General features: G+C 47.4%; 30 non-coding genes across 30 annotated transcripts; 12 read left to right on the top strand and 18 right to left on the bottom strand.

The window, feature by feature from the left end:
- The first annotated feature begins 144 nt into the window (after positions 1–144).
- Positions 145–215, top strand: TRNAG-GCC (transfer RNA glycine (anticodon GCC)). Its single transcript has one exon. It is a non-coding gene; the product is annotated as a tRNA-Gly (tRNA).
- A 1,769-nt stretch (positions 216–1,984) lies between these two features.
- TRNAW-CCA (transfer RNA tryptophan (anticodon CCA)) lies at positions 1,985–2,056 on the bottom strand. Its single transcript has one exon. It is a non-coding gene; the product is annotated as a tRNA-Trp (tRNA).
- Positions 2,057–2,304: 248 nt separating this feature from the next.
- Positions 2,305–2,378, bottom strand: TRNAN-GUU (transfer RNA asparagine (anticodon GUU)). The gene has a single exon. It is a non-coding gene; the product is annotated as a tRNA-Asn (tRNA).
- A 2,047-nt stretch (positions 2,379–4,425) lies between these two features.
- On the bottom strand, positions 4,426–4,497 carry TRNAW-CCA (transfer RNA tryptophan (anticodon CCA)). The gene has a single exon. It is a non-coding gene; the product is annotated as a tRNA-Trp (tRNA).
- A 248-nt stretch (positions 4,498–4,745) lies between these two features.
- Positions 4,746–4,819, bottom strand: TRNAN-GUU (transfer RNA asparagine (anticodon GUU)). Its single transcript has one exon. It is a non-coding gene; the product is annotated as a tRNA-Asn (tRNA).
- Positions 4,820–5,026: 207 nt separating this feature from the next.
- TRNAG-GCC (transfer RNA glycine (anticodon GCC)) lies at positions 5,027–5,097 on the top strand. The gene has a single exon. It is a non-coding gene; the product is annotated as a tRNA-Gly (tRNA).
- Positions 5,098–6,724: 1,627 nt separating this feature from the next.
- TRNAG-GCC (transfer RNA glycine (anticodon GCC)) lies at positions 6,725–6,795 on the top strand. The gene has a single exon. It is a non-coding gene; the product is annotated as a tRNA-Gly (tRNA).
- Positions 6,796–6,866: 71 nt separating this feature from the next.
- On the bottom strand, positions 6,867–6,938 carry TRNAW-CCA (transfer RNA tryptophan (anticodon CCA)). Its single transcript has one exon. It is a non-coding gene; the product is annotated as a tRNA-Trp (tRNA).
- A 248-nt stretch (positions 6,939–7,186) lies between these two features.
- On the bottom strand, positions 7,187–7,260 carry TRNAN-GUU (transfer RNA asparagine (anticodon GUU)). The gene has a single exon. It is a non-coding gene; the product is annotated as a tRNA-Asn (tRNA).
- A 1,889-nt stretch (positions 7,261–9,149) lies between these two features.
- On the top strand, positions 9,150–9,220 carry TRNAG-GCC (transfer RNA glycine (anticodon GCC)). Its single transcript has one exon. It is a non-coding gene; the product is annotated as a tRNA-Gly (tRNA).
- A 71-nt stretch (positions 9,221–9,291) lies between these two features.
- Positions 9,292–9,363, bottom strand: TRNAW-CCA (transfer RNA tryptophan (anticodon CCA)). Its single transcript has one exon. It is a non-coding gene; the product is annotated as a tRNA-Trp (tRNA).
- A 248-nt stretch (positions 9,364–9,611) lies between these two features.
- TRNAN-GUU (transfer RNA asparagine (anticodon GUU)) lies at positions 9,612–9,685 on the bottom strand. The gene has a single exon. It is a non-coding gene; the product is annotated as a tRNA-Asn (tRNA).
- A 207-nt stretch (positions 9,686–9,892) lies between these two features.
- On the top strand, positions 9,893–9,963 carry TRNAG-GCC (transfer RNA glycine (anticodon GCC)). Its single transcript has one exon. It is a non-coding gene; the product is annotated as a tRNA-Gly (tRNA).
- A 1,753-nt stretch (positions 9,964–11,716) lies between these two features.
- TRNAW-CCA (transfer RNA tryptophan (anticodon CCA)) lies at positions 11,717–11,788 on the bottom strand. The gene has a single exon. It is a non-coding gene; the product is annotated as a tRNA-Trp (tRNA).
- Positions 11,789–12,036: 248 nt separating this feature from the next.
- On the bottom strand, positions 12,037–12,110 carry TRNAN-GUU (transfer RNA asparagine (anticodon GUU)). Its single transcript has one exon. It is a non-coding gene; the product is annotated as a tRNA-Asn (tRNA).
- A 207-nt stretch (positions 12,111–12,317) lies between these two features.
- On the top strand, positions 12,318–12,388 carry TRNAG-GCC (transfer RNA glycine (anticodon GCC)). Its single transcript has one exon. It is a non-coding gene; the product is annotated as a tRNA-Gly (tRNA).
- Positions 12,389–14,012: 1,624 nt separating this feature from the next.
- TRNAG-GCC (transfer RNA glycine (anticodon GCC)) lies at positions 14,013–14,083 on the top strand. Its single transcript has one exon. It is a non-coding gene; the product is annotated as a tRNA-Gly (tRNA).
- A 71-nt stretch (positions 14,084–14,154) lies between these two features.
- Positions 14,155–14,226, bottom strand: TRNAW-CCA (transfer RNA tryptophan (anticodon CCA)). Its single transcript has one exon. It is a non-coding gene; the product is annotated as a tRNA-Trp (tRNA).
- A 248-nt stretch (positions 14,227–14,474) lies between these two features.
- Positions 14,475–14,548, bottom strand: TRNAN-GUU (transfer RNA asparagine (anticodon GUU)). The gene has a single exon. It is a non-coding gene; the product is annotated as a tRNA-Asn (tRNA).
- A 207-nt stretch (positions 14,549–14,755) lies between these two features.
- On the top strand, positions 14,756–14,826 carry TRNAG-GCC (transfer RNA glycine (anticodon GCC)). The gene has a single exon. It is a non-coding gene; the product is annotated as a tRNA-Gly (tRNA).
- Positions 14,827–16,453: 1,627 nt separating this feature from the next.
- Positions 16,454–16,524, top strand: TRNAG-GCC (transfer RNA glycine (anticodon GCC)). The gene has a single exon. It is a non-coding gene; the product is annotated as a tRNA-Gly (tRNA).
- Positions 16,525–16,595: 71 nt separating this feature from the next.
- On the bottom strand, positions 16,596–16,667 carry TRNAW-CCA (transfer RNA tryptophan (anticodon CCA)). Its single transcript has one exon. It is a non-coding gene; the product is annotated as a tRNA-Trp (tRNA).
- Positions 16,668–16,915: 248 nt separating this feature from the next.
- Positions 16,916–16,989, bottom strand: TRNAN-GUU (transfer RNA asparagine (anticodon GUU)). Its single transcript has one exon. It is a non-coding gene; the product is annotated as a tRNA-Asn (tRNA).
- Positions 16,990–18,878: 1,889 nt separating this feature from the next.
- On the top strand, positions 18,879–18,949 carry TRNAG-GCC (transfer RNA glycine (anticodon GCC)). Its single transcript has one exon. It is a non-coding gene; the product is annotated as a tRNA-Gly (tRNA).
- Positions 18,950–19,020: 71 nt separating this feature from the next.
- TRNAW-CCA (transfer RNA tryptophan (anticodon CCA)) lies at positions 19,021–19,092 on the bottom strand. The gene has a single exon. It is a non-coding gene; the product is annotated as a tRNA-Trp (tRNA).
- Positions 19,093–19,340: 248 nt separating this feature from the next.
- On the bottom strand, positions 19,341–19,414 carry TRNAN-GUU (transfer RNA asparagine (anticodon GUU)). Its single transcript has one exon. It is a non-coding gene; the product is annotated as a tRNA-Asn (tRNA).
- A 207-nt stretch (positions 19,415–19,621) lies between these two features.
- Positions 19,622–19,692, top strand: TRNAG-GCC (transfer RNA glycine (anticodon GCC)). Its single transcript has one exon. It is a non-coding gene; the product is annotated as a tRNA-Gly (tRNA).
- A 1,753-nt stretch (positions 19,693–21,445) lies between these two features.
- TRNAW-CCA (transfer RNA tryptophan (anticodon CCA)) lies at positions 21,446–21,517 on the bottom strand. The gene has a single exon. It is a non-coding gene; the product is annotated as a tRNA-Trp (tRNA).
- A 248-nt stretch (positions 21,518–21,765) lies between these two features.
- On the bottom strand, positions 21,766–21,839 carry TRNAN-GUU (transfer RNA asparagine (anticodon GUU)). Its single transcript has one exon. It is a non-coding gene; the product is annotated as a tRNA-Asn (tRNA).
- Positions 21,840–22,046: 207 nt separating this feature from the next.
- TRNAG-GCC (transfer RNA glycine (anticodon GCC)) lies at positions 22,047–22,117 on the top strand. The gene has a single exon. It is a non-coding gene; the product is annotated as a tRNA-Gly (tRNA).
- Positions 22,118–22,923: the final 806 nt, after the last annotated feature.

Here is a 22,923-nt window from a genome sequence, read left to right as displayed (position 1 = left end):
GCTTGTCTTATATAAGCCATCATCATGTGAAACTTTGGCGTTGTCATGTCTGCTGCGCACACTTTGTTCATATGTGTACAATTTAAGTGTGTGCACCTGATCACTGTCTTGGACAGAGCTATGCCTGTGAACTCCCCATGTGAAGCATTGGTGGTTCAGTGGTAGAATTCTCGCCTGCCACGCGGGAGGCCCGGGTTCGATTCCCGGCCAATGCAAGGCTGCGTTCCTTTGACTTTGTTTTCGAAAGGAAATATATGAACTCAGTGGGGAATAAAATGGTAAGCAGTGACCCCGACGTGATTTGACCACGCAACCTTCTGATCTGGAGTCAGACGCGCTACCGTTGCGCCACAAGGTCCTTACACTTACAGCCTTCAAGCCAGATCAACAAATGCTGATGGCCTTTTGACTTATTTTCCCCTCCTCATATGCCTACAGTTGTATTACAGGGCTAGGCCTTTTGTTTTCTATCCTAATTATGAAATTGACTGCAGGTGCAGAGAGAACGCAGAGGATTGAAATGTTCAGATAAAGGGTCTTAAGCAGGAGAGAGCAGAGGTACGTATTTGTGTTTCATTAAAGTGTTTCATGCAGGCAAAAAGGAAACTTCCCTGGGTGGGCTTGAACCAACAACCTTTCTGTTAACAACCGAACGGGCTAACCATTTGCACCACAGAGGTTAATAACTGTAGCACAGTTCCTGAGACTCAATATATATCTTGATAATTGTGTGCCTGCCTGGAGCTTGTGTTATATAATGCATCTTTATGCCATACAGCATTTCTCATTTGCTTAGTGTCTTGTTATTGTTGGACGTAATGATGAATAGACTACTGTCTAATGGTCTTAGAGCCAGTATTACTACCGGTCCCAGTGTATGAGACACATACATGACTTTTCTGTTGCCTGCTTAGCATAGCTCCCTGCTCCTCTGTAGGTGTGCTACCAGCCAGTAAGGCGTGTGCCTTGCCCATCAGATGTGTTATGTTAGACTTGACTTCTCTGTGAGCAAAGTCTCCCTCCCATAGCAGGTGCTTTCTCTGAACTCTTGACTTGTAAGACTGCTGGGAAAGGCCCTCCCTAGCCCCTCACTCAGATAGATACATTTACCTTCAGAGATCAGCTTTGGAGAAAGAGATTGGGGGGAGAGCAAATAGGGGAAGGCACATGGTGCACACTTTATTTTACATAAAAGCTGGGGCTTGTGGGAGGACAGGGACAAGAGGGTTCTCAGGGAAAGAAATCCCAGGAGTATTGATGGCTAGGCCCTGAAACACAACAATCCCGGATTGGCAAGGCACATTATGCCTGTGCAACAGGCCTGACCCTAGGCTTCCGGAGTTCTTGGTCACAAAAGGCTCCAGTGATCTAAGCCCGACCAGGGCTGTGCCCGACCAGGGCTGTAGGCCGCGTTGGGAGCGCGTTAGGGACGCGTAAAGGGACGCAGGGCGCAGAACTCTGCCCGTTTCACCCCAGCATTTAGGGGAGGACACAGACTCTGGGAAAGCCAGTGGGAAGGATTTTCCAGGAGGAGAGTTCAGTGAGATAATCTGAAACACAATAGTGCTGGTTATATGGCGGGTGCATTCTGTGAACCACTTTTGTCGGGAGCAGCCTGCCATCATGCCCTGATAAACACAACTCTAGTCCCAAGCCAGTGACCTCAGCAAATGCAAAGACATTCATAGTTATAGTCTCCTGCATCTGATTCTTGCCATCTTCATGTGAAACGTTGGCGTTATCATATCTGCTGCGCACACTTTGTTCATATGTGTACAATTTAAGTGTGTGCACCTGATCACTGTCTTGGGCAGAGCTCTGCCTGTGAACAACCCATGTGAAGCATTGGTGGTTCAGTGGTAGAATTCTCGCCTGCCACGCGGGAGGCCCGGGTTAGATTCCTGGCCAATGCAAGACTGCTTTCTTTTGACTTTGTTTTCGAAAGGAAATATATGACCTCAGTGGGGAATAAAATGGTAAGCAGTGACCCCGACGTGATTTGAACACGCAACCTTCTGATCTGGAGTCAGACGCGCTACCGTTGCGCCACGAGGTCCTTACACTTACAGCTTTCGGAGCCGGATCAACAAATGCTGTGGGCCTTTTGACTTATTTTCCCCTCCTCATATGCCTACAGTTGTATTACAGAGCTTGACCTTTTGTTTTCTATCCTAATTATGAAATTGACTGCAGGTGCCGAGAGAACGCAGAGAATTGAAATATTCAGGGAAAGGGTGTCCAGCAGGAGAGAGCAAAGGTATGTATCTGTTTTCCATTCAAGTGTTTCATTCAGGCAAAATAATACGTCCCTGGGTGGGCTTGAACCACCAACCTTTCGGTTAACAGCCGAACGCGCTAACCGATTGCGCCACAGAGACGAGTGACTACAGCATCTTTCCTTAGACTCAATATATATCTTGATATGTATGTGCCTGCCTGGAGCTTGTCTTATATAAGCCATCATCATGTGAAACTTTGGCGTTGTCATGTCTGCTGCGCACACTTTGTTCATATGTGTACAATTTAAGTGTGTGCACCTGATCACTGTCTTGGACAGAGCTATGCCTGTGAACTCCCCATGTGAAGCATTGGTGGTTCAGTGGTAGAATTCTCGCCTGCCACGCGGGAGGCCCGGGTTCGATTCCCAGCCAATGCAAGGCTGCGTTCCTTTGACTTTGTTTTCGAAAGGAAATATATGAACTCAGTGGGGAATAAAATGGTAAGCAGTGACCCCGACGTGATTTGACCACGCAACCTTCTGATCTGGAGTCAGACGCGCTACCGTTGCGCCACAAGGTCCTTACACTTACAGCCTTCAAGCCAGATCAACAAATGCTGATGGCCTTTTGACTTATTTTCCCCTCCTCATATGCCTACAGTTGTATTACAGGGCTAGGCCTTTTGTTTTCTATCCTAATTATGAAATTGACTGCAGGTGCAGAGAGAACGCAGAGGATTGAAATGTTCAGATAAAGGGTCTTAAGCAGGAGAGAGCAGAGGTACGTATCTGTGTTTCATTAAAGTGTTTCATGCCGGCAAAAAGGATACTTCCCTGGGTGGGCTTGAACCACCAACCTTTCTGTTAACAACCGAACGCGCTAACCATTTGCACCACAGAGGTTAATAACTGTAGCACAGTTCCTGAGACTCAATATATATCTTGATAATTGTGTGCCTGCCTGGAGCTTGTGTTATATAATGCGTCTTTATGCCATACAGCATTTCTCATTTGCTTAGTGTCTTGTTATTGTTGGACGTAATGATGAATAGACTACTGTCTAATGGTCTTAGAGCCAGTATTACTACCGGTCCCAGTGTATGAGACACATACATGACTTTTCTGTTGCCTGCTTAGCATAGCTCCCTGCTCCTCTGTAGGTGTGCTACCAGCCAGTAAGGCGTGTGCCTTGCCCATCAGATGTGTTATGTTAGACTTGACTTCTCTGTGAGCAAAGTCTCCCTCCCATAGCAGGTGCTTTCTCTGAACTCTTGACTTGTAAGACTGCTGGGAAAGGCCCTCCCTAGCCCCTCACTCAGATAGATACATTTACCTTCAGAGCTCAGCTTTGGAGAAAGAGATTGGGGAGAGAGCAAATAGGGGAAGGCCCATGGTGCACACTTTATTTTACATAAAAGCTGGGGCTTGTGGGAGGACAGGGACAAGAGGGTTCTCAGGGAAAGAAATCCCAGGAGTATTGATGGCTAGGCCCTGAAACACAACAATCCCGGATTGGCAAGGCACAATATGCCTGTGCAACAGGCCTGACCCTAGGCTTCCGGAGTTCTTGGTCACAAAAGGCTCCAGTGATCTAAGCCCGACCAGGGCTGTGCCCGACCAGGGCTGTAGGCCACGTTGGGAGCGCGTTAGGGACGTGTAAAGGGACGCAGGGCGCAGAACTCTGCCCGTTTCACCCCAGCATTTAGGGGAGGACACAGAATCTGGGAAAGCCAGTGGGAAGGATTTTCCAGGAGGAGAGTTCAGTGAGATAATCTGAAACACAATAGTGCTGGTGATCTGGCGGGTGCATTCTGTGAACCACTTTTGTCGGGAGCAGCCTGCCATCATGCCCTGATAAACACAACTCTAGTCCCAAGCCAGTGACCTCAGCAAATGCAAAGACATTCATAGTTATAGTCTCCTGCATCTGATTCTTGCCATCTTCATGTGAAACGTTGGCGTTATCATGTCTGCTGCGCACACTTTGTTCATATGTGTACAATTTAAGTGTGTGCACCTGATCACTGTCTTGGGCAGAGCTCTGCCTGTGAACAACCCATGTGAAGCATTGGTGGTTCAGTGGTAGAATTCTCGCCTGCCACGCGGGAGGCCCGGGTTCGATTCCCAGCCAATGCAAGACTGCTTTCTTTTGACTTTGTTTTCGAAAGGAAATATATGACCTCAGTGGGGAATAAAATGGTAAGCAGTGACCCCGACGTGATTTGAACACGCAACCTTCTGATCTGGAGTCAGACGCGCTACCGTTGCGCCACGAGGTCCTTACACTTACAGCTTTCGGAGCCAGATCAACAAATGCTGTGGGCCTTTTGACTTATTTTCCCCTCCTCATATGCCTACAGTTGTATTACAGAGCTTGACCTTTTGTTTTCTATCCTAATTATGAAATTGACTGCAGGTGCCGAGAGAACGCAGAGAATTGAAATATTCAGGGAAAGGGTGTCCAGCAGGAGAGAGCAAAGGTATGTATCTGTTTTCCATTCAAGTGTTTCATTCAGGCAAAATAATACGTCCCTGGGTGGGCTTGAACCACCAACCTTTCGGTTAACAGCCGAACGCGCTAACCGATTGCGCCACAGAGACGAGTGACTACAGCATCTTTCCTTAGACTCAATATATATCTTGATATGTATGTGCCTGCCTGGAGCTTGTCTTATATAAGCCATCATCATGTGAAACTTTGGCGTTGTCATGTCTGCTGCGCACACTTTGTTCATATGTGTACAATTTAAGTGTGTGCACCTGATCACTGTCTTGGACAGAGCTATGCCTGTGAACTCCCCATGTGAAGCATTGGTGGTTCAGTGGTAGAATTCTCGCCTGCCACGCGGGAGGCCCGGGTTCGATTCCCGGCCAATGCAAGGCTGCGTTCCTTTGACTTTGTTTTCGAAAGGAAATATATGAACTCAGTGGGGAATAAAATGGTAAGCAGTGACCCCGACGTGATTTGACCACGCAACCTTCTGATCTGGAGTCAGACGCGCTACCGTTGCGCCACAAGGTCCTTACACTTACAGCCTTCAAGCCAGATCAACAAATGCTGATGGCCTTTTGACTTATTTTCCCCTCCTCATATGCCTACAGTTGTATTACAGGGCTAGGCCTTTTGTTTTCTATCCTAATTATGAAATTGACTGCAGGTGCAGAGAGAACGCAGAGGATTGAAATGTTCAGATAAAGGGTCTTAAGCAGGAGAGAGCAGAGGTACGTATCTGTGTTTCATTAAAGTGTTTCATGCCGGCAAAAAGGATACTTCCCTGGGTGGGCTTGAACCACCAACCTTTCTGTTAATAACCGAACGCGCTAACCATTTGCACCACAGAGGTTAATAACTGTAGCACAGTTCCTGAGACTCAATATATATCTTGATAATTGTGTGCCTGCCTGGAGCTTGTGTTATATAATGCGTCTTTATGCCATACAGCATTTCTCATTTGCTTAGTGTCTTGTTATTGTTGGACGTAATGATGAATAGACTACTGTCTAATGGTCTTAGAGCCAGTATTACTACCGGTCCCAGTGTATGAGACACATACATGACTTTTCTGTTGCCTGCTTAGCATAACTCCCTGCTCCTCTGTAGGTGTGCTACCAGCCAGTAAGGCGTGTGCCTTGCCCATCAGATGTGTTATGTTAGACTTGACTTCTCTGTGAGCAAAGTCTCCCTCCCATAGCAGGTGCTTTCTCTGAACTCTTGACTTGTAAGACTGCTGGGAAAGGCCCTCCCTAGCCCCTCACTCAGATAGATACATTTACCTTCAGAGCTCAGCTTTGGAGAAAGAGATTGGGGAGAGAGCAAATAGGGGAAGGCCCATGGTGCACACTTTATTTTACATAAAAGCTGGGGCTTGTGGGAGGACAGGGACAAGAGGGTTCTCAGGGAAAGAAATCCCAGGAGTATTGATGGCTAGGCCCTGAAACACAACAATCCCGGATTGGCAAGGCACAATATGCCTGTGCAACAGGCCTGACCCTAGGCTTCCGGAGTTCTTGGTCACAAAAGGCTCCAGTGATCTAAGCCCGACCAGGGCTGTGCCCGACCAGGGCTGTAGGCCGCGTTGGGAGCGCGTTAGGGACGTGTAAAGGGACGCAGGGCGCAGAACTCTGCCCGTTTCACCCCAGCATTTAGGGGAGGACACAGAATCTGGGAAAGCCAGTGGGAAGGATTTTCCAGGAGGAGAGTTCAGTGAGATAATCTGAAACACAATAGTGCTGGTGATCTGGCGGGTGCATTCTGTGAACCACTTTTGTCGGGAGCAGCCTGCCATCATGCCCTGATAAACACAACTCTAGTCCCAAGCCAGTGACCTCAGCAAATGCAAAGACATTCATAGTTATAGTCTCCTGCATCTGATTCTTGCCATCTTCATGTGAAACGTTGGCGTTATCATGTCTGCTGCGCACACTTTGTTCATATGTGTACAATTTAAGTGTGTGCACCTGATCACTGTCTTGGGCAGAGCTCTGCCTGTGAACAACCCATGTGAAGCATTGGTGGTTCAGTGGTAGAATTCTCGCCTGCCACGCGGGAGGCCTGGGTTCGATTCCCAGCCAATGCAAGACTGCTTTCTTTTGACTTTGTTTTCGAAAGGAAATATATGACCTCAGTGGGGAATAAAATGGTAAGCAGTGACCCCGACGTGATTTGAACACGCAACCTTCTGATCTGGAGTCAGACGCGCTACCGTTGCGCCACGAGGTCCTTACACTTACAGCTTTCGGAGCCGGATCAACAAATGCTGTGGGCCTTTTGACTTATTTTCCCCTCCTCATATGCCTACAGTTGTATTACAGAGCTTGACCTTTTGTTTTCTATCCTAATTATGAAATTGACTGCAGGTGCCGAGAGAACGCAGAGAATTGAAATATTCAGGGAAAGGGTGTCCAGCAGGAGAGAGCAAAGGTATGTATCTGTTTTCCATTCAAGTGTTTCATTCAGGCAAAATAATACGTCCCTGGGTGGGCTTGAACCACCAACCTTTCGGTTAACAGCCGAACGCGCTAACCGATTGCGCCACAGAGACGAGTGACTACAGCATCTTTCCTTAGACTCAATATATATCTTGATATGTATGTGCCTGCCTGGAGCTTGTCTTATATAAGCCATCATCATGTGAAACTTTGGCGTTGTCATGTCTGCTGCGCACACTTTGTTCATCTGTGTACAATTTAAGTGTGTGCACCTGATCACTGTCTTGGACAGAGCTATGCCTGTGAACTCCCCATGTGAAGCATTGGTGGTTCAGTGGTAGAATTCTCGCCTGCCACGTGGGAGGCCCGTGTTCGATTCCCGGCCAATGCAAGGCTGCGTTCCTTTGACTTTGTTTTCGAAAGGAAATATATGAACTCAGTGGGGAATAAAATGGTAAGCAGTGACCCCGACGTGATTTGACCACGCAACCTTCTGATCTGGAGTCAGACGCGCTACCGTTGCGCCACAAGGTCCTTACACTTACAGCCTTCAAGCCAGATCAACAAATGCTGATGGCCTTTTGACTTATTTTCCCCTCCTCATATGCCTACAGTTGTATTACAGGGCTAGGCCTTTTGTTTTCTATCCTAATTATGAAATTGACTGCAGGTGCAGAGAGAACGCAGAGGATTGAAATGTTCAGATAAAGGGTCTTAAGCAGGAGAGAGCAGAGGTACGTATCTGTGTTTCATTAAAGTGTTTCATGCCGGCAAAAAGGATACTTCCCTGGGTGGGCTTGAACCACCAACCTTTCTATTAACAACCGAACGCGCTAACCATTTGCACCACAGAGGTTAATAACTGTAGCACAGTTCCTGAGACTCAATATATATCTTGATAATTGTGTGCCTGCCTGGAGCTTGTGTTATATAATGCGTCTTTATGCCATACAGCATTTCTCATTTGCTTAGTGTCTTGTTATTGTTGGACGTAATGATGAATAGACTACTGTCTAATGGTCTTAGAGCCAGTATTACTACCGGTCCCAGTGTATGAGACACATACATGACTTTTCTGTTGCCTGCTTAGCATAGCTCCCTGCTCCTCTGTAGGTGTGCTACCAGCCAGTAAGGCGTGTGCCTTGCCCATCAGATGTGTTATGTTAGACTTGACTTCTCTGTGAGCAAAGTCTCCCTCCCATAGCAGGTGCTTTCTCTGAACTCTTGACTTGTAAGACTGCTGGGAAAGGCCCTCCCTAGCCCCTCACTCAGATAGATACATTTACCTTCAGAGCTCAGCTTTGGAGAAAGAGATTGGGGAGAGAGCAAATAGGGGAAGGCCCATGGTGCACACTTTATTTTACATAAAAGCTGGGGCTTGTGGGAGGACAGGGACAAGAGGGTTCTCAGGGAAAGAAATCCCAGGAGTATTGATGGCTAGGCCCTGAAACACAACAATCCCGGATTGGCAAGGCACAATATGCCTGTGCAACAGGCCTGACCCTAGGCTTCCGGAGTTCTTGGTCACAAAAGGCTCCAGTGATCTAAGCCCGACCAGGGCTGTAGGCCACGTTGGGAGCGCGTTAGGGACGTGTAAAGGGACGCAGGGCGCAGAACTCTGCCCGTTTCACCCCAGCATTTAGGGGAGGACACAGAATCTGGGAAAGCCAGTGGGAAGGATTTTCCAGGAGGAGAGTTCAGTGAGATAATCTGAAACACAATAGTGCTGGTGATCTGGCGGGTGCATTCTGTGAACCACTTTTGTCGGGAGCAGCCTGCCATCATGCCCTGATAAACACAACTCTAGTCCCAAGCCAGTGACCTCAGCAAATGCAAAGACATTCATAGTTATAGTCTCCTGCATCTGATTCTTGCCATCTTCATGTGAAACGTTGGCGTTATCATGTCTGCTGCGCACACTTTGTTCATATGTGTACAATTTAAGTGTGTGCACCTGATCACTGTCTTGGGCAGAGCTCTGCCTGTGAACAACCCATGTGAAGCATTGGTGGTTCAGTGGTAGAGTTCTCGCCTGCCACGCGGGAGGCCTGGGTTCGATTCCCAGCCAATGCAAGACTGCTTTCTTTTGACTTTGTTTTCGAAAGGAAATATATGACCTCAGTGGGGAATAAAATGGTAAGCAGTGACCCCGACGTGATTTGAACACGCAACCTTCTGATCTGGAGTCAGACGCGCTTCCGTTGCGCCACGAGGTCCTTACACTTACAGCTTTCGGAGCCAGATCAACAAATGCTGTGGGCCTTTTGACTTATTTTCCCCTCCTCATATGCCTACAGTTGTATTACAGAGCTTGACCTTTTGTTTTCTATCCTAATTATGAAATTGACTGCAGGTGCCGAGAGAACGCAGAGAATTGAAATATTCAGGGAAAGGGTGTCCAGCAGGAGAGAGCAAAGGTATGTATCTGTTTTCCATTCAAGTGTTTCATTCAGGCAAAATAATACGTCCCTGGGTGGGCTTGAACCACCAACCTTTCGGTTAACAGCCGAACGCGCTAACCGATTGCGCCACAGAGACGAGTGACTACAGCATCTTTCCTTAGACTCAATATATATCTTGATATGTATGTGCCTGCCTGGAGCTTGTCTTATATAAGCCATCATCATGTGAAACTTTGGCGTTGTCATGTCTGCTGCGCACACTTTGTTCATATGTGTACAATTTAAGTGTGTGCACCTGATCACTGTCTTGGACAGAGCTATGCCTGTGAACTCCCCTTGTGAAGCATTGGTGGTTCAGTGGTAGAATTCTCGCCTGCCACGCGGGAGGCCCGGGTTCGATTCCCGGCCAATGCAAGGCTGCGTTCCTTTGACTTTGTTTTCGAAAGGAAATATATGAACTCAGTGGGGAATAAAATGGTAAGCAGTGACCCCGACGTGATTTGACCACGCAACCTTCTGATCTGGAGTCAGACGCGCTACCGTTGCGCCACAAGGTCCTTACACTTACAGCCTTCAAGCCAGATCAACAAATGCTGATGGCCTTTTGACTTATTTTCCCCTCCTCATATGCCTACAGTTGTATTACAGGGCTAGGCCTTTTGTTTTCTATCCTAATTATGAAATTGACTGCAGGTGCAGAGAGAACGCAGAGGATTGAAATGTTCAGATAAAGGGTCTTAAGCAGGAGAGAGCAGAGGTACGTATCTGTGTTTCATTAAAGTGTTTCATGCCGGCAAAAAGGATACTTCCCTGGGTGGGCTTGAACCACCAACCTTTCTGTTAACAACCGAACGCGCTAACCATTTGCACCACAGAGGTTAATAACTGTAGCACAGTTCCTGAGACTCAATATATATCTTGATAATTGTGTGCCTGCCTGGAGCTTGTGTTATATAATGCGTCTTTATGCCATACAGCATTTCTCATTTGCTTAGTGTCTTGTTATTGTTGGACGTAATGATGAATAGACTACTGTCTAATGGTCTTAGAGCCAGTATTACTACCGGTCCCAGTGTATGAGACACATACATGACTTTTCTGTTGCCTGCTTAGCATAGCTCCCTGCTCCTCTGTAGGTGTGCTACCAGCCAGTAAGGCGTGTGCCTTGCCCATCAGATGTGTTATGTTAGACTTGACTTCTCTGTGAGCAAAGTCTCCCTCCCATAGCAGGTGCTTTCTCTGAACTCTTGACTTGTAAGACTGCTGGGAAAGGCCCTCCCTAGCCCCTCACTCAGATAGATACATTTACCTTCAGAGCTCAGCTTTGGAGAAAGAGATTGGGGAGAGAGCAAATAGGGGAAGGCCCATGGTGCACACTTTATTTTACATAAAAGCTGGGGCTTGTGGGAGGACAGGGACAAGAGGGTTCTCAGGGAAAGAAATCCCAAGAGTATTGATGGCTAGGCCCTGAAACACAACAATCCCGGATTGGCAAGGCACAATATGCCTGTGCAACAGGCCTGACCCTAGGCTTCCGGAGTTCTTGGTCACAAAAGGCTCCAGTGATCTAAGCCCGACCAGGGCTGTAGGCCGCGTTGGGAGCGCGTTAGGGACGTGTAAAGGGACGCAGGGCGCAGAACTCTGCCCGTTTCACCCCAGCATTTAGGGGAGGACACAGAATCTGGGAAAGCCAGTGGGAAGGATTTTCCAGGAGGAGAGTTCAGTGAGATAATCTGAAACACAATAGTGCTGGTGATCTGGCTGGTGCATTCTGTGAACCACTTTTGTCGGGAGCAGCCTGCCATCATGCCCTGATAAACACAACTCTAGTCCCAAGCCAGTGACCTCAGCAAATGCAAAGACATTCATAGTTATAGTCTCCTGCATCTGATTCTTGCCATCTTCATGTGAAACGTTGGCGTTATCATGTCTGCTGCGCACACTTTGTTCATATGTGTACAATTTAAGTGTGTGCACCTGATCACTGTCTTGGGCAGAGCTCTGCCTGTGAACAACCCATGTGAAGCATTGGTGGTTCAGTGGTAGAATTCTCGCCTGCCACGCGGGAGGCCCGGGTTAGATTCCTGGCCAATGCAAGACTGCTTTCTTTTGACTTTGTTTTCGAAAGGAAATATATGACCTCAGTGGGGAATAAAATGGTAAGCAGTGACCCCGACGTGATTTGAACACGCAACCTTCTGATCTGGAGTCAGACGCGCTACCGTTGCGCCACGAGGTCCTTACACTTACAGCTTTCGGAGCCGGATCAACAAATGCTGTGGGCCTTTTGACTTATTTTCCCCTCCTCATATGCCTACAGTTGTATTACAGAGCTTGACCTTTTGTTTTCTATCCTAATTATGAAATTGACTGCAGGTGCCGAGAGAACGCAGAGAATTGAAATATTCAGGGAAAGGGTGTCCAGCAGGAGAGAGCAAAGGTATGTATCTGTTTTCCATTCAAGTGTTTCATTCAGGCAAAATAATACGTCCCTGGGTGGGCTTGAACCACCAACCTTTCGGTTAACAGCCGAACGCGCTAACCGATTGCGCCACAGAGACGAGTGACTACAGCATCTTTCCTTAGACTCAATATATATCTTGATATGTATGTGCCTGCCTGGAGCTTGTCTTATATAAGCCATCATCATGTGAAACTTTGGCGTTGTCATGTCTGCTGCGCACACTTTGTTCATCTGTGTACAATTTAAGTGTGTGCACCTGATCACTGTCTTGGACAGAGCTATGCCTGTGAACTCCCCATGTGAAGCATTGGTGGTTCAGTGGTAGAATTCTCGCCTGCCACGTGGGAGACCCGGGTTCGATTCCCGGCCAATGCAAGGCTGCGTTCCTTTGACTTTGTTTTCGAAAGGAAATATATGAACTCAGTGGGGAATAAAATGGTAAGCAGTGACCCCGACGTGATTTGACCACGCAACCTTCTGATCTGGAGTCAGACGCGCTACCGTTGCGCCACAAGGTCCTTACACTTACAGCCTTCAAGCCAGATCAACAAATGCTGATGGCCTTTTGACTTATTTTCCCCTCCTCATATGCCTACAGTTGTATTACAGGGCTAGGCCTTTTGTTTTCTATCCTAATTATGAAATTGACTGCAGGTGCAGAGAGAACGCAGAGGATTGAAATGTTCAGATAAAGGGTCTTAAGCAGGAGAGAGCAGAGGTACGTATCTGTGTTTCATTAAAGTGTTTCATGCCGGCAAAAAGGATACTTCCCTGGGTGGGCTTGAACCACCAACCTTTCTATTAACAACCGAACGCGCTAACCATTTGCACCACAGAGGTTAATAACTGTAGCACAGTTCCTGAGACTCAATATATATCTTGATAATTGTGTGCCTGCCTGGAGCTTGTGTTATATAATGTGTCTTTATGCCATACAGCATTTCTCATTTGCTTAGTGTCTTGTTATTGTTGGACGTAATGATGAATAGACTACTGTCTAATGGTCTTAGAGCCAGTATTACTACCGGTCCCAGTGTATGAGACACATACATGACTTTTCTGTTGCCTGCTTAGCATAGCTCCCTGCTCCTCTGTAGGTGTGCTACCAGCCAGTAAGGCGTGTGCCTTGCCCATCAGATGTGTTATGTTAGACTTGACTTCTCTGTGAGCAAAGTCTCCCTCCCATAGCAGGTGCTTTCTCTGAACTCTTGACTTGTAAGACTGCTGGGAAAGGCCCTCCCTAGCCCCTCACTCAGATAGATACATTTACCTTCAGAGCTCAGCTTTGGAGAAAGAGATTGGGGAGAGAGCAAATAGGGGAAGGCCCATGGTGCACACTTTATTTTACATAAAAGCTGGGGCTTGTGGGAGGACAGGGACAAGAGGGTTCTCAGGGAAAGAAATCCCAGGAGTATTGATGGCTAGGCCCTGAAACACAACAATCCCGGATTGGCAAGGCACAATATGCCTGTGCAACAGGCCTGACCCTAGGCTTCCGGAGTTCTTGGTCACAAAAGGCTCCAGTGATCTAAGCCCGACCAGGGCTGTGCCCGACCAGGGCTGTAGGCCGCGTTGGGAGCGCGTTAGGGACGCGTAAAGGGACGCAGGGCGCAGAACTCTGCCCGTTTCACCCCAGCATTTAGGGGAGGACACAGAATCTGGGAAAGCCAGTGGGAAGGATTTTCCAGGAGGAGAGTTCAGTGAGATAATCTGAAACACAATAGTGCTGGTGATCTGGCGGGTGCATTCTGTGAACCACTTTTGTCGGGAGCAGCCTGCCATCATGCCCTGATAAACACAACTCTAGTCCCAAGCCAGTGACCTCAGCAAATGCAAAGACATTCATAGTTATAGTCTCCTGCATCTGATTCTTGCCATCTTCATGTGAAACGTTGGCGTTATCATGTCTGCTGCGCACACTTTGTTCATATGTGTACAATTTAAGTGTGTGCACCTGATCACTGTCTTGGGCAGAGCTCTGCCTGTGAACACATGTGAAGCATTGGTGGTTCAGTGGTAGAATTCTCGCCTGCCACGCGGGAGGCCCGGGTTCGATTCCCGGCCAATGCAAGACTGCTTTCTTTTGACTTTGTTTTCGAAAGGAAATATATGACCTCAGTGGGGAATAAAATGGTAAGCAGTGACCCCGACGTGATTTGAACACGCAACCTTCTGATCTGGAGTCAGACGCGCTACCGTTGCGCCACGAGGTCCTTACACTTACAGCTTTCGGAGCCAGATCAACAAATGCTGTGGGCCTTTTGACTTATTTTCCCCTCCTCATATGCCTACAGTTGTATTACAGAGCTTGACCTTTTGTTTTCTATCCTAATTATGAAATTGACTGCAGGTGCCGAGAGAACGCAGAGAATTGAAATATTCAGGGAAAGGGTGTCCAGCAGGAGAGAGCAAAGGTATGTATCTGTTTTCCATTCAAGTGTTTCATTCAGGCAAAATAATACGTCCCTGGGTGGGCTTGAACCACCAACCTTTCGGTTAACAGCCGAACGCGCTAACCGATTGCGCCACAGAGACGAGTGACTACAGCATCTTTCCTTAGACTCAATATATATCTTGATATGTATGTGCCTGCCTGGAGCTTGTCTTATATAAGCCATCATCATGTGAAACTTTGGCGTTGTCATGTCTGCTGCGCACACTTTGTTCATATGTGTACAATTTAAGTGTGTGCACCTGATCACTGTCTTGGACAGAGCTATGCCTGTGAACTCCCCATGTGAAGCATTGGTGGTTCAGTGGTAGAATTCTCGCCTGCCACGCGGGAGGCCCGGGTTCGATTCCCGGCCAATGCAAGGCTGCGTTCCTTTGACTTTGTTTTCGAAAGGAAATATATGAACTCAGTGGGGAATAAAATGGTAAGCAGTGACCCCGACGTGATTTGACCACGCAACCTTCTGATCTGGAGTCAGACGCGCTACCGTTGCGCCACAAGGTCCTTACACTTACAGCCTTCAAGCCAGATCAACAAATGCTGATGGCCTTTTGACTTATTTTCCCCTCCTCATATGCCTACAGTTGTATTACAGGGCTAGGCCTTTTGTTTTCTATCCTAATTATGAAATTGACTGCAGGTGCAGAGAGAACGCAGAGGATTGAAATGTTCAGATAAAGGGTCTTAAGCAGGAGAGAGCAGAGGTACGTATCTGTGTTTCATTAAAGTGTTTCATGCAGGCAAAAAGGATACTTCCCTGGGTGGGCTTGAACCAACAACCTTTCTGTTAACAACCGAACGGGCTAACCATTTGCACCACAGAGGTTAATAACTGTAGCACAGTTCCTGAGACTCAATATATATCTTGATAATTGTGTGCCTGCCTGGAGCTTGTGTTATATAATGCATCTTTATGCCATACAGCATTTCTCATTTGCTTAGTGTCTTGTTATTGTTGGACGTAATGATGAATAGACTACTGTCTAATGGTCTTAGAGCCAGTATTACTACCGGTCCCAGTGTATGAGACACATACATGACTTTTCTGTTGCCTGCTTAGCATAGCTCCCTGCTCCTATGTAGGTGTGCTACCAGCCAGTAAGGCGTGTGCCTTGCCCATCAGATGTGTTATGTTAGACTTGACTTCTCTGTGAGCAAAGTCTCCCTCCCATAGCAGGTGCTTTCTCTGAACTCTTGACTTGTAAGATTGCTGGGAAAGGCCCTCCCTAGCCCCTCACTCAGATAGATACATTTACCTTCAGAGCTCAGCTTTGGAGAAAGAGATTGGGGAGAGAGCAAATAGGGGAAGGCCCATGGTGCACACTTTATTTTACATAAAAGCTGGGGCTTGTGGGAGGACAGGGACAAGAGGGTTCTCAGGGAAAGAAATCCCAGGAGTATTGATGGCTAGGCCCTGAAACACAACAATCCCGGATTGGCAAGGCACAATATGCCTGTGCAACAGGCCTGACCCTAGGCTTCCGGAGTTCTTGGTCACAAAAGGCTCCAGTGATCTAAGCCCGACCAGGGCTGTGCCCGACCAGGGCTGTAGGCCGCGTTGGGAGCGCGTTAGGGACGTGTAAAGGGACGCAGGGCGCAGAACTCTGCCCGTTTCACCCCAGCATTTAGGGGAGGACACAGAATCTGGGAAAGCCAGTGGGAAGGATTTTCCAGGAGGAGAGTTCAGTGAGATAATCTGAAACACAATAGTGCTGGTGATCTGGCGGGTGCATTCTGTGAACCACTTTTGTCGGGAGCAGCCTGCCATCATGCCCTGATAAACACAACTCTAGTCCCAAGCCAGTGACCTCAGCAAATGCAAAGACATTCATAGTTATAGTCTCCTGCATCTGATTCTTGCCATCTTCATGTGAAACGTTGGCGTTATCATGTCTGCTGCGCACACTTTGTTCATATGTGTACAATTTAAGTGTGTGCACCTGATCACTGTCTTGGGCAGAGCTCTGCCTGTGAACAACCCATGTGAAGCATTGGTGGTTCAGTGGTAGAATTCTCGCCTGCCACGCGGGAGGCCTGGGTTCGATTCCCAGCCAATGCAAGACTGCTTTCTTTTGACTTTGTTTTCGAAAGGAAATATATGACCTCAGTGGGGAATAAAATGGTAAGCAGTGACCCCGACGTGATTTGAACACGCAACCTTCTGATCTGGAGTCAGACGCGCTACCGTTGCGCCACGAGGTCCTTACACTTACAGCTTTCGGAGCCGGATCAACAAATGCTGTGGGCCTTTTGACTTATTTTCCCCTCCTCATATGCCTACAGTTGTATTACAGAGCTTGACCTTTTGTTTTCTATCCTAATTATGAAATTGACTGCAGGTGCCGAGAGAACGCAGAGAATTGAAATATTCAGGGAAAGGGTGTCCAGCAGGAGAGAGCAAAGGTATGTATCTGTTTTCCATTCAAGTGTTTCATTCAGGCAAAATAATACGTCCCTGGGTGGGCTTGAACCACCAACCTTTCGGTTAACAGCCGAACGCGCTAACCGATTGCGCCACAGAGACGAGTGACTACAGCATCTTTCCTTAGACTCAATATATATCTTGATATGTATGTGCCTGCCTGGAGCTTGTCTTATATAAGCCATCATCATGTGAAACTTTGGCGTTGTCATGTCTGCTGCGCACACTTTGTTCATCTGTGTACAATTTAAGTGTGTGCACCTGATCACTGTCTTGGACAGAGCTATGCCTGTGAACTCCCCATGTGAAGCATTGGTGGTTCAGTGGTAGAATTCTCGCCTGCCACGTGGGAGGCCCGTGTTCGATTCCCGGCCAATGCAAGGCTGCGTTCCTTTGACTTTGTTTTCGAAAGGAAATATATGAACTCAGTGGGGAATAAAATGGTAAGCAGTGACCCCGACGTGATTTGACCACGCAACCTTCTGATCTGGAGTCAGACGCGCTACCGTTGCGCCACAAGGTCCTTACACTTACAGCCTTCAAGCCAGATCAACAAATGCTGATGGCCTTTTGACTTATTTTCCCCTCCTCATATGCCTACAGTTGTATTACAGGGCTAGGCCTTTTGTTTTCTATCCTAATTATGAAATTGACTGCAGGTGCAGAGAGAACGCAGAGGATTGAAATGTTCAGATAAAGGGTCTTAAGCAGGAGAGAGCAGAGGTACGTATCTGTGTTTCATTAAAGTGTTTCATGCCGGCAAAAAGGATACTTCCCTGGGTGGGCTTGAACCACCAACCTTTCTATTAACAACCGAACGCGCTAACCATTTGCACCACAGAGGTTAATAACTGTAGCACAGTTCCTGAGACTCAATATATATCTTGATAATTGTGTGCCTGCCTGGAGCTTGTGTTATATAATGCGTCTTTATGCCATACAGCATTTCTCATTTGCTTAGTGTCTTGTTATTGTTGGACGTAATGATGAATAGACTACTGTCTAATGGTCTTAGAGCCAGTATTACTACCGGTCCCAGTGTATGAGACACATACATGACTTTTCTGTTGCCTGCTTAGCATAGCTCCCTGCTCCTCTGTAGGTGTGCTACCAGCCAGTAAGGCGTGTGCCTTGCCCATCAGATGTGTTATGTTAGACTTGACTTCTCTGTGAGCAAAGTCTCCCTCCCATAGCAGGTGCTTTCTCTGAACTCTTGACTTGTAAGACTGCTGGGAAAGGCCCTCCCTAGCCCCTCACTCAGATAGATACATTTACCTTCAGAGCTCAGCTTTGGAGAAAGAGATTGGGGAGAGAGCAAATAGGGGAAGGCCCATGGTGCACACTTTATTTTACATAAAAGCTGGGGCTTGTGGGAGGACAGGGACAAGAGGGTTCTCAGGGAAAGAAATCCCAGGAGTATTGATGGCTAGGCCCTGAAACACAACAATCCCGGATTGGCAAGGCACAATATGCCTGTGCAACAGGCCTGACCCTAGGCTTCCGGAGTTCTTGGTCACAAAAGGCTCCAGTGATCTAAGCCCGACCAGGGCTGTAGGCCACGTTGGGAGCGCGTTAGGGACGTGTAAAGGGACGCAGGGCGCAGAACTCTGCCCGTTTCACCCCAGCATTTAGGGGAGGACACAGAATCTGGGAAAGCCAGTGGGAAGGATTTTCCAGGAGGAGAGTTCAGTGAGATAATCTGAAACACAATAGTGCTGGTGATCTGGCGGGTGCATTCTGTGAACCACTTTTGTCGGGAGCAGCCTGCCATCATGCCCTGATAAACACAACTCTAGTCCCAAGCCAGTGACCTCAGCAAATGCAAAGACATTCATAGTTATAGTCTCCTGCATCTGATTCTTGCCATCTTCATGTGAAACGTTGGCGTTATCATGTCTGCTGCGCACACTTTGTTCATATGTGTACAATTTAAGTGTGTGCACCTGATCACTGTCTTGGGCAGAGCTCTGCCTGTGAACAACCCATGTGAAGCATTGGTGGTTCAGTGGTAGAGTTCTCGCCTGCCACGCGGGAGGCCTGGGTTCGATTCCCAGCCAATGCAAGACTGCTTTCTTTTGACTTTGTTTTCGAAAGGAAATATATGACCTCAGTGGGGAATAAAATGGTAAGCAGTGACCCCGACGTGATTTGAACACGCAACCTTCTGATCTGGAGTCAGACGCGCTTCCGTTGCGCCACGAGGTCCTTACACTTACAGCTTTCGGAGCCAGATCAACAAATGCTGTGGGCCTTTTGACTTATTTTCCCCTCCTCATATGCCTACAGTTGTATTACAGAGCTTGACCTTTTGTTTTCTATCCTAATTATGAAATTGACTGCAGGTGCCGAGAGAACGCAGAGAATTGAAATATTCAGGGAAAGGGTGTCCAGCAGGAGAGAGCAAAGGTATGTATCTGTTTTCCATTCAAGTGTTTCATTCAGGCAAAATAATACGTCCCTGGGTGGGCTTGAACCACCAACCTTTCGGTTAACAGCCGAACGCGCTAACCGATTGCGCCACAGAGACGAGTGACTACAGCATCTTTCCTTAGACTCAATATATATCTTGATATGTATGTGCCTGCCTGGAGCTTGTCTTATATAAGCCATCATCATGTGAAACTTTGGCGTTGTCATGTCTGCTGCGCACACTTTGTTCATATGTGTACAATTTAAGTGTGTGCACCTGATCACTGTCTTGGACAGAGCTATGCCTGTGAACTCCCCTTGTGAAGCATTGGTGGTTCAGTGGTAGAATTCTCGCCTGCCACGCGGGAGGCCCGGGTTCGATTCCCGGCCAATGCAAGGCTGCGTTCCTTTGACTTTGTTTTCGAAAGGAAATATATGAACTCAGTGGGGAATAAAATGGTAAGCAGTGACCCCGACGTGATTTGACCACGCAACCTTCTGATCTGGAGTCAGACGCGCTACCGTTGCGCCACAAGGTCCTTACACTTACAGCTTTCAAGCCAGATCAACAAATGCTGATGGCCTTTTGACTTATTTTCCCCTCCTCATATGCCTACAGTTGTATTACAGGGCTAGGCCTTTTGTTTTCTATCCTAATTATGAAATTGACTGCAGGTGCAGAGAGAACGCAGAGGATTGAAATGTTCAGATAAAGGGTCTTAAGCAGGAGAGAGCAGAGGTACGTATCTGTGTTTCATTAAAGTGTTTCATGCCGGCAAAAAGGATACTTCCCTGGGTGGGCTTGAACCACCAACCTTTCTGTTAACAACCGAACGCGCTAACCATTTGCACCACAGAGGTTAATAACTGTAGCACAGTTCCTGAGACTCAATATATATCTTGATAATTGTGTGCCTGCCTGGAGCTTGTGTTATATAATGCGTCTTTATGCCATACAGCATTTCTCATTTGCTTAGTGTCTTGTTATTGTTGGACGTAATGATGAATAGACTACTGTCTAATGGTCTTAGAGCCAGTATTACTACCGGTCCCAGTGTATGAGACACATACATGACTTTTCTGTTGCCTGCTTAGCATAGCTCCCTGCTCCTCTGTAGGTGTGCTACCAGCCAGTAAGGCGTGTGCCTTGCCCATCAGATGTGTTATGTTAGACTTGACTTCTCTGTGAGCAAAGTCTCCCTCCCATAGCAGGTGCTTTCTCTGAACTCTTGACTTGTAAGACTGCTGGGAAAGGCCCTCCCTAGCCCCTCACTCAGATAGATACATTTACCTTCAGAGCTCAGCTTTGGAGAAAGAGATTGGGGAGAGAGCAAATAGGGGAAGGCCCATGGTGCACACTTTATTTTACATAAAAGCTGGGGCTTGTGGGAGGACAGGGACAAGAGGGTTCTCAGGGAAAGAAATCCCAAGAGTATTGATGGCTAGGCCCTGAAACACAACAATCCCGGATTGGCAAGGCACAATATGCCTGTGCAACAGGCCTGACCCTAGGCTTCCGGAGTTCTTGGTCACAAAAGGCTCCAGTGATCTAAGCCCGACCAGGGCTGTAGGCCGCGTTGGGAGCGCGTTAGGGACGTGTAAAGGGACGCAGGGCGCAGAACTCTGCCCGTTTCACCCCAGCATTTAGGGGAGGACACAGAATCTGGGAAAGCCAGTGGGAAGGATTTTCCAGGAGGAGAGTTCAGTGAGATAATCTGAAACACAATAGTGCTGGTGATCTGGCGGGTGCATTCTGTGAACCACTTTTGTCGGGAGCAGCCTGCCATCATGCCCTGATAAACACAACTCTAGTCCCAAGCCAGTGACCTCAGCAAATGCAAAGACATTCATAGTTATAGTCTCCTGCATCTGATTCTTGCCATCTTCATGTGAAACGTTGGCGTTATCATGTCTGCTGCGCACACTTTGTTCATATGTGTACAATTTAAGTGTGTGCACCTGATCACTGTCTTGGGCAGAGCTCTGCCTGTGAACAACCCATGTGAAGCATTGGTGGTTCAGTGGTAGAATTCTCGCCTGCCACGCGGGAGGCCCGGGTTCGATTCCCAGCCAATGCAAGACTGCTTTCTTTTGACTTTGTTTTCGAAAGGAAATATATGACCTCAGTGGGGAATAAAATGGTAAGCAGTGACCCCGACGTGATTTGAACACGCAACCTTCTGATCTGGAGTCAGACGCGCTACCGTTGCGCCACGAGGTCCTTACACTTACAGCTTTCGGAGCCAGATCAACAAATGCTGTGGGCCTTTTGACTTATTTTCCCCTCCTCATATGCCTACAGTTGTATTACAGAGCTTGACCTTTTGTTTTCTATCCTAATTATGAAATTGACTGCAGGTGCCGAGAGAACGCAGAGAATTGAAATATTCAGGGAAAGGGTGTCCAGCAGGAGAGAGCAAAGGTATGTATCTGTTTTCCATTCAAGTGTTTCATTCAGGCAAAATAATACGTCCCTGGGTGGGCTTGAACCACCAACCTTTCGGTTAACAGCCGAACGCGCTAACCGATTGCGCCACAGAGACGAGTGACTACAGCATCTTTCCTTAGACTCAATATATATCTTGATATGTATGTGCCTGCCTGGAGCTTGTCTTATATAAGCCATCATCATGTGAAACTTTGGCGTTGTCATGTCTGCTGCGCACACTTTGTTCATATGTGTACAATTTAAGTGTGTGCACCTGATCACTGTCTTGGACAGAGCTATGCCTGTGAACTCCCCATGTGAAGCATTGGTGGTTCAGTGGTAGAATTCTCGCCTGCCACGCGGGAGGCCCGGGTTCGATTCCCGGCCAATGCAAGGCTGCGTTCCTTTGACTTTGTTTTCGAAAGGAAATATATGAACTCAGTGGGGAATAAAATGGTAAGCAGTGACCCCGACGTGATTTGACCACGCAACCTTCTGATCTGGAGTCAGACGCGCTACCGTTGCGCCACAAGGTCCTTACACTTACAGCCTTCAAGCCAGATCAACAAATGCTGATGGCCTTTTGACTTATTTTCCCCTCCTCATATGCCTACAGTTGTATTACAGGGCTAGGCCTTTTGTTTTCTATCCTAATTATGAAATTGACTGCAGGTGCAGAGAGAACGCAGAGGATTGAAATGTTCAGATAAAGGGTCTTAAGCAGGAGAGAGCAGAGGTACGTATCTGTGTTTCATTACAGTGTTTCATGCCGGCAAAAAGGAAACTTCCCTGGGTGGGCTTGAACCACCAACCTTTCTGTTAACAACCGAACGCGCTAACCATTTGCACCACAGAGGTTAATAACTGTAGCACAGTTCCTGAGACTCAATATATATCTTGATAATTGTGTGCCTGCCTGGAGCTTGTGTTATATAATGCGTCTTTATGCCATACAGCATTTCTCATTTGCTTAGTGTCTTGTTATTGTTGGACGTAATGATGAATAGACTACTGTCTAATGGTCTTAGAGCCAGTATTACTACCGGTCCCAGTGTATGAGACACATACATGACTTTTCTGTTGCCTGCTTAGCATAGCTCCCTGCTCCTCTGTAGGTGTGCTACCAGCCAGTAAGGCGTGTGCCTTGCCCATCAGATGTGTTATGTTAGACTTGACTTCTCTGTGAGCAAAGTCTCCCT

The sequence above is a fragment of the Lissotriton helveticus genome, chromosome 1_2, assembly GCF_964261635.1.
Source record: "Lissotriton helveticus chromosome 1_2, aLisHel1.1, whole genome shotgun sequence".
NCBI lineage: Eukaryota > Metazoa > Chordata > Amphibia > Caudata > Salamandridae > Lissotriton > Lissotriton helveticus.
This window is presented reverse-complemented; position numbering and strand designations above follow the sequence as displayed.